Raw genomic sequence first — 6,253 nt, forward strand, 5'->3', positions numbered from 1 at the left:
CGCACTCTGGAGGTTGTAACTGACAGGGGCTTTACTCCAACCAAAACACGCCATTTGTGTTTTCACACACGGCGGGAGGAGAAGCGACCAATCAGAGACAAGAGGAGAACCGGAAGCGCTCCACCCTCTGCAGAAGCAATGGCTCCGTCCGGCTTCAAACCTTTTCCGCTCCCTTCTCCCTCCCCCTCCGGTTGCCGCAGGGCGGGCCAACCTCCCGCCCGTATTCGACCGACCACCCCCTTCCCCTTCCAGCCGTACAAACGTTGTACCCCCGGCATCTCGCGGGAGAAGACGACTTCTCCAGCCATAGTGGGGCCACCTCAACCACCCATCCCTCCACCCAGTCCACCGGACCTCCCTCCCACCAGAGNCCCACCTCACGGGTACGGGCCATTCCCGGCCAGGAAACGCCGTGGCGCCGCGTTGGGCCTAACTCGAGTCTTGCTGCCTCCCGGGAGTGCCGTGCGCCGCAGCCCGGGCCCAGGCCCCGGCAGCGCCTGGGACAAGGTAAGGGTCCGATAGAAAAGAGACACCAACCCTCACGACCGGGCCCCGGGGGGGAGGAAGGGTCACCTCCTCCGTCTCCCCGGACTCCCTCTCTTCGGGACGTGGGCCTGGCCCTCCCCTGCATATAGCAGGAAGATGCTACCCCTTCTCTCCTCGCCACCCCTACACATCATTGCACCCCTCTTTCCAAGGGAAAAAGGCTCCCCGTGTGGTCGAGTCGACCCCACTACCCTTTTCATGTCTTTCCTGGGTCAGGACGCTTCCCCTCCCCCCACGCCTCTTCACCCCTTTTCCTGGGAACTGCCTACTCCACGTTTACCTTTTACTTGGACATAGGCCTCTTGCTTCCCTGCTCTCAAAATACACGGGTGTACTTTTTTCCCCCTCCTGTCCGCGAGCCCCCACCTCCCAACCCCCGTTCTCGAGGCCTTGTGACAACTCTCATAGCTCTTGGGGGCCCCGATCTCCCCTCCATGGTCTCCCTGGATGGCTTCCCTCTGGGTTCTGGGTCCCCACCTCCGATGGCTGCTTTCTTTGCCACACTGAAGATATTACCTTTGCCACCCCCACCTCACATTCTTGGGCTTCCTGTGGCGTATGCCCCTCTCTCCCAGAGATATTCCCCCATTGAATTGGTTGGGTTTCGGGCCGGAGCTGAGCCAGATTTTGTTGTTTTCCCTGCCTTGGGCGTGGAAAACGATCTTTTTAGAACGTCTTTAAAGGCAGAAAAATTTACCCTTTATGAATTCTGTTTCTCTCTGCGTGCAAGTCTAGATGTGAAGTGAATGGTGGTGGGGAAAAGCCCTGGTTTAGTAGGTGAGGCGCGTGAGAGGGAAAGTTTTAGCTGCTGGGAAAGCCCCTTCTATGCTAATTTATTCTATAGAGCTCCTTTGCTTCTGTCGCTTAAGGAATAAGTAGTCTTTCTCCTGGATACTAACTGATGCTGCAGCCAGCTCTGCTGGTCTGGGTCAGGGGTGCGTGTATGACCTGCATTTTCTGCTTTCTCATGTTACTTGTGCAATGTGTTCACCAGTACTCATTTCTTGTCCAGAGCTCTTGGTTCCACTGGGCTTTGTCTGTACCTGAGTTCATTTCTCCAATTTTCCTTGTGCTTGTTGTACTGAAAGAATCCCCAGGTTCTCTCCTAATTTCCTTCATGCCTTGGCTTAACAAGTTGTTTTTAATGACATATTTGTGACCAAGGTCATATTTATGTTTCTTAGTTGGGCATATGTTTCATAGCTATACTTTTGATTGAGAAAGATCCAGCTGAGTGTTAGGAGCTTTTCAGGTTAATGTTATATGCTCTGCATTTGGGGAAAAGTATTTTTAATGGTTAATTTTATATTAATGTTTTTAGGTCACTGAGAAGAATTAAAAGGGGATATGAGCTAGGACTAAAGCAGAGAATTCTCACATAATCAGAGGTTTCTGGGCCTCTTGGAGGACACAGGAATTTTTTATTTTTTTTTTATTTTTTGGATTTCTTCCAGTTTTCTCAGGAGGATCATTAGTTCTCTTTTGTAGCCCAAAATTCTGGCCCGTTATGGGATTAGAGTCTTTAAGGTTTACTCACACTGTCATTATGTGTAGAAAAATGAATTGTGTCCTTTGGTAGGACATGACACAAGGGTCTGTCCCTAGCTGCAAATTTAAATTCGACTGTTGAGTGCTTGGAAAATTGGCCTTCTAAAGACTACACCTTAATCTTTACTCCTAAATTACTGACTTGATTAAAACGAATATTTAGAATTTAATAAATGTTTATTTCCCAACACCACTCTTAATAAAAGTCCTCAATTTAAAAGGGTGACCTTAGGATTGTTTTTTTAAAAGCATAATTCTAGCCCTTCTAGAATGGAGCATCTCTTCCACCACCGCCCTCCCCCCCCAAAAAAGTGTGAGGAGTGGGGGTGGGGTAAAGAGAAGGTTGTTCCTGTGTTGGATCACAGGGGTGAGTATACAAGGCAGCAGCAGCTGCTGGCTCTAGAGCTCTGGTTGCTACGTGAGAAGCTTGAGTAGTGCTGGCTGCTGTCTCCAGGGAAGGACAGCAGTGCAGCGTCCATTAATGCTGTTGGCTGCAGGGAGCTGCACTTAGGCGATGGCTGCCTCAGGACTGAGAAGAAACCTTGCTTTCCTGGGAATTTTCACTGCTGAGCTGGTTTGCCTTTTATTGGTGGGGAGATGAGAATTAGTAATTCATAATCTACCCATTTATGGATATCAGTATCTGGAAATTGCATCATACTTAAAAGACTTTCTTGATTTTTGTTTGTTTGCTTTTAGGTTTGGGGGTTTGGGGGCAGATTTTTGTTCTTAACCTGGGATTTTATGCTTGTATAAAATTAAAAGTTCCATCAGAGTTTTGATTTTTTTTTTTTTTTTAAATCCATTTAAAACCAATCAAAGGTCTTTGGGGGGGGGGTGTTCTTTTTTTTCCCCTGCAGCTGGAGTGTTTTTTGACCATCTCTTTAATCATTGAGTCAATTTTGATTTTTGTTGTTCTTGGGTGTCTCCTTCCTTCCGTTGAATAGGCCATTTTTATCTTATTGAATAGATGTTTTGCTAAACTTGGAAATCTTAAACTCTAAAAAGAGATTTCATTTTGGAGTTTTTTTCTAGATACAGTTTTTTAAAAAATTATTCATATGTAGACATCTCCAGGTTATATATTTTCTTTGGTGTTTGACCAACAAATTTGATGCATTTTATATATATGTTGGACATCACAGGGATATATCTTTGGCCATAAAACATCTGAAATATAAGACAAACCAGAAGAAATGTTAAGAAATTGAGTAAGTCTAGTTCTGAATACTGAAAGACAGCCTGAGTCCCTGACGTTGTCTCCCTTCCCCCACAACTCCTGAACATTAGGATGATCTCTGATTAAGCAGAACAGTCTATCGAATATGGAAGTACTTGAGGGAGAACTACCACCCAAATATAGCACTGACTGCATGCAGTACTTAACATATGCCCAATGTGTTACCTCCCCCCAACCCCATGCAACCTATACCTCTTTTCCTCTGAATTTTGATTTATGCAATTTTGTATAAATGTACTTAAATCCCACAAACATCTATAATTTGTAGTATGACTGTGGCATTTGTGGCAGGCAACCAGAAAGAATGGAAAGCATTTTTGTCATTCACAAATGTGGCTCATATTGTTTTTCCAGTGATAAAAGCAAGCCTAAAAGCAGAGCCTTTAATGGATAATATTTTAGGTGGTTCTAATTCTTATTACTACCATATATATATATATATATATATATATGAATGATGCTATGTCAGATAAATACAATTTCGCTAATTCTGACTGGCTTATTGAAAATACAAGTGTTTTAGTTTATTCCTATATAATATAAATGTTACATAATAAAATAACTGCCTTTTCACTTATATTTCTGGTTTTTGGAGCCCACTGTGGTCTTAATCATTTTCTGAAGAATCATAGAGGACATTTTTATAGAAGGATTTATTGAACTGTATATTTGATTTTTTTTTTTTTTTAACATACTTTGATAGTGTTTTGTGTCCAGGGACAACATGCTTTCAGAAAGTATTCTGGTCCTTTCGAGAGCAGTGGCTATTTTGTTTTTGGAAAAAACAGTATAAAATGCAGATGTGCAGTTAACCACTTTTACTTTATCCTCCACTTATTGAAATACCAGGAAATATTAGGCCATAGTTAACAGTTAGTGATTTGCAAACATCTTATCAGAGAGAAATTAGATGATGAGTAAAATACAAATCTTTTATAACGTTTGGTTGAATTCTGGTGATTAGTAGTTTAGTTTGAAACTTAAAGGCATAGGAGTGAATTTTGATTATAAAAATGGTGTTTCATTTGGGCTGGGGTTGTGACTCAGTTGTAGAGTGCTCACTTAGCATGCATGAGGAACTGGGTTCTATCCTCAGCACCACATAAAAGCAAAATAAAGATATTGTATCCACCTAAAAGTAAAAAAGAAATATTTTAAAAATTGTGTTTCATTTATTGAAAAGTAAAATTTGATAGGTATGTTTTATTTAAGACAAAACAGTTTAGCTCTGCAAAATGTGTAAGATAACATATATAGTAAAATAACTGGTAGTTGTTTATAATTTGATTTAAAATATCCTTTCAGAGTTACTCCTTAGAAAGTAAATGTAACATGGCCATCATAGGAATATCTCTAACAGGAAGGTCATGAAAGGCAGAGAAAATGTTCTTTCCTTCCCTTACCTATACTTAATGTTGTTGTATCATTTAGCATTCTGAAAATTTTCCTATTGTGTATTCAGTTATAAATTGAGACAATGCCCAGTAACTTTGAAGGCTGGTGCTATTAGAAAGCATCACTTTAGAGGATTCTCTTATTTTGATAAAATGTATTATTAACACTTAATGATGGGAACCATGACACATAATAAAGGAACAATGAAGCTGTCTTAGTCTACTTTATGTTGCCCTCACTGTGCAAGAAATTTGTAATCTCATCCTACCTCACTCAGGTTTTCCATCATACTGATTTTGTTTGCTGAATACCTGGGGGAGTATCTGACTTAATGTAAAGTCACATTAAGTATCTTTCATATGAAGAAGGGTAAATGAATTCTGTGCTTCTTGTAATCTCAGTATTTTTAAAATACTAAATTACTGGTCAGTTTTGCTTGATTAACATGTATGTTGTTTCGTTTCTATTCTGTGCTCTTCTTGTCTTTTAAGGATTCCCAGAGTTTTGATGGCAAATTGAAGAAATCATCATTTCCTTAGTTACATACATATTAGTTACATACATACACCCAGAGCAGAGGATGCATTTTGGCTTCTGTCATGAATTCACTGAAAAAGCAATGGCTATAGGAATTCATACAGAATTGGCTTCTGTCTAGGGAATCAAGTTTTTGATTTGTGCAACCTAATCAGGGGAAAATACTGAAATCCTTGCTTCTCTATTTGAGAAATAGATGGAAGTATGGGAGGAGCCAGAGACCTCTGCAGCAGGATTTGGTCTGAGTAGAAAAGGAAGATTTTTGTTTCAAATTGCCAGCTGCTTATGTCAGACTGACTCCCTTATTATGCCTCCAGTAGGCCTGTCAATATGGCCAAACAGCTAGATAAGTGCGGGGCAGGACAAAGGGCTCTTTGCACAGCAGGGAGGCAGTGTTGTTGGGGGAGGGGCAGGAGGTAGAAAAGGCAGGAGAGGAGGAGGTTCTTTTTCCTGGGAGATCATTCAGTTTGGCTTACAATTAAATCATTTTTAGTTCCCACTCGAGTATTGAATTTATACCAACTACATACAGTTAACCCCAAATTTCACGTATTCCAGAATATCTGATAGGGACCCATACTCTCTTCCAAGGAAAAATAAGTAAATAAAGCTTTGTATAGGTTAAAATAAAAGCAGTCCCATGTTGTCCGCCCTCTCAAATACAGGTCACCTCCTAATCAACCAGGTCTAGAGCTTGTGCCAGCTGAATTCTATTAAGAAATGGGAAAAGAATATCCTGAGTAAAACTCATACTTCAGTATACACTGTGTTTATCGGGGCTGGGATTAGACCAGAACATGAAGAATAATTTGTTTCCCTTTGTGAAATAGTTGCATGTTGTTAGCTCCAGTTTTATTTCAGTAATATGGAAAGCATTGTCTAGATTTCATGCTTACTGAGGAAAAGGCTACTTACTATTTCACCCTCTTCCCTGTTTGGAGAATTCATATTCCCTAGGGATTACTCCTCCCCCCCCCCCCCCACCCC

At 41.5% G+C, this 6,253-nt stretch overlaps 1 protein-coding gene across 11 annotated transcripts in view; it reads left to right on the forward strand.

The window, feature by feature from the left end:
* Positions 1–351: 351 nt before the first annotated feature.
* Setd5 (SET domain containing 5) overlaps positions 352–6,253 on the forward strand; it is a 75,894-nt gene continuing 69,992 nt past the window's right edge. For 7 of the 11 annotated variants that reach the window (XM_015494963.2, XM_048787070.1, XM_015494979.2 and 4 more), the window contains exon 1: positions 353–507. The gene's annotated coding sequence lies outside the window, so the exon portion shown is untranslated. Of the gene's footprint in view, positions 508–6,253 lie in introns of all 11 variants that reach the window. The other 4 variants (XM_015494981.2, XM_015494966.2, XM_048787067.1 and 1 more) reach the window with 1 other exon arrangement.

This window comes from Marmota marmota, unplaced genomic scaffold, assembly GCF_001458135.2.
Source record: "Marmota marmota marmota unplaced genomic scaffold, marMar, whole genome shotgun sequence".
NCBI classification, from domain to species: domain Eukaryota; kingdom Metazoa; phylum Chordata; class Mammalia; order Rodentia; family Sciuridae; genus Marmota; species Marmota marmota.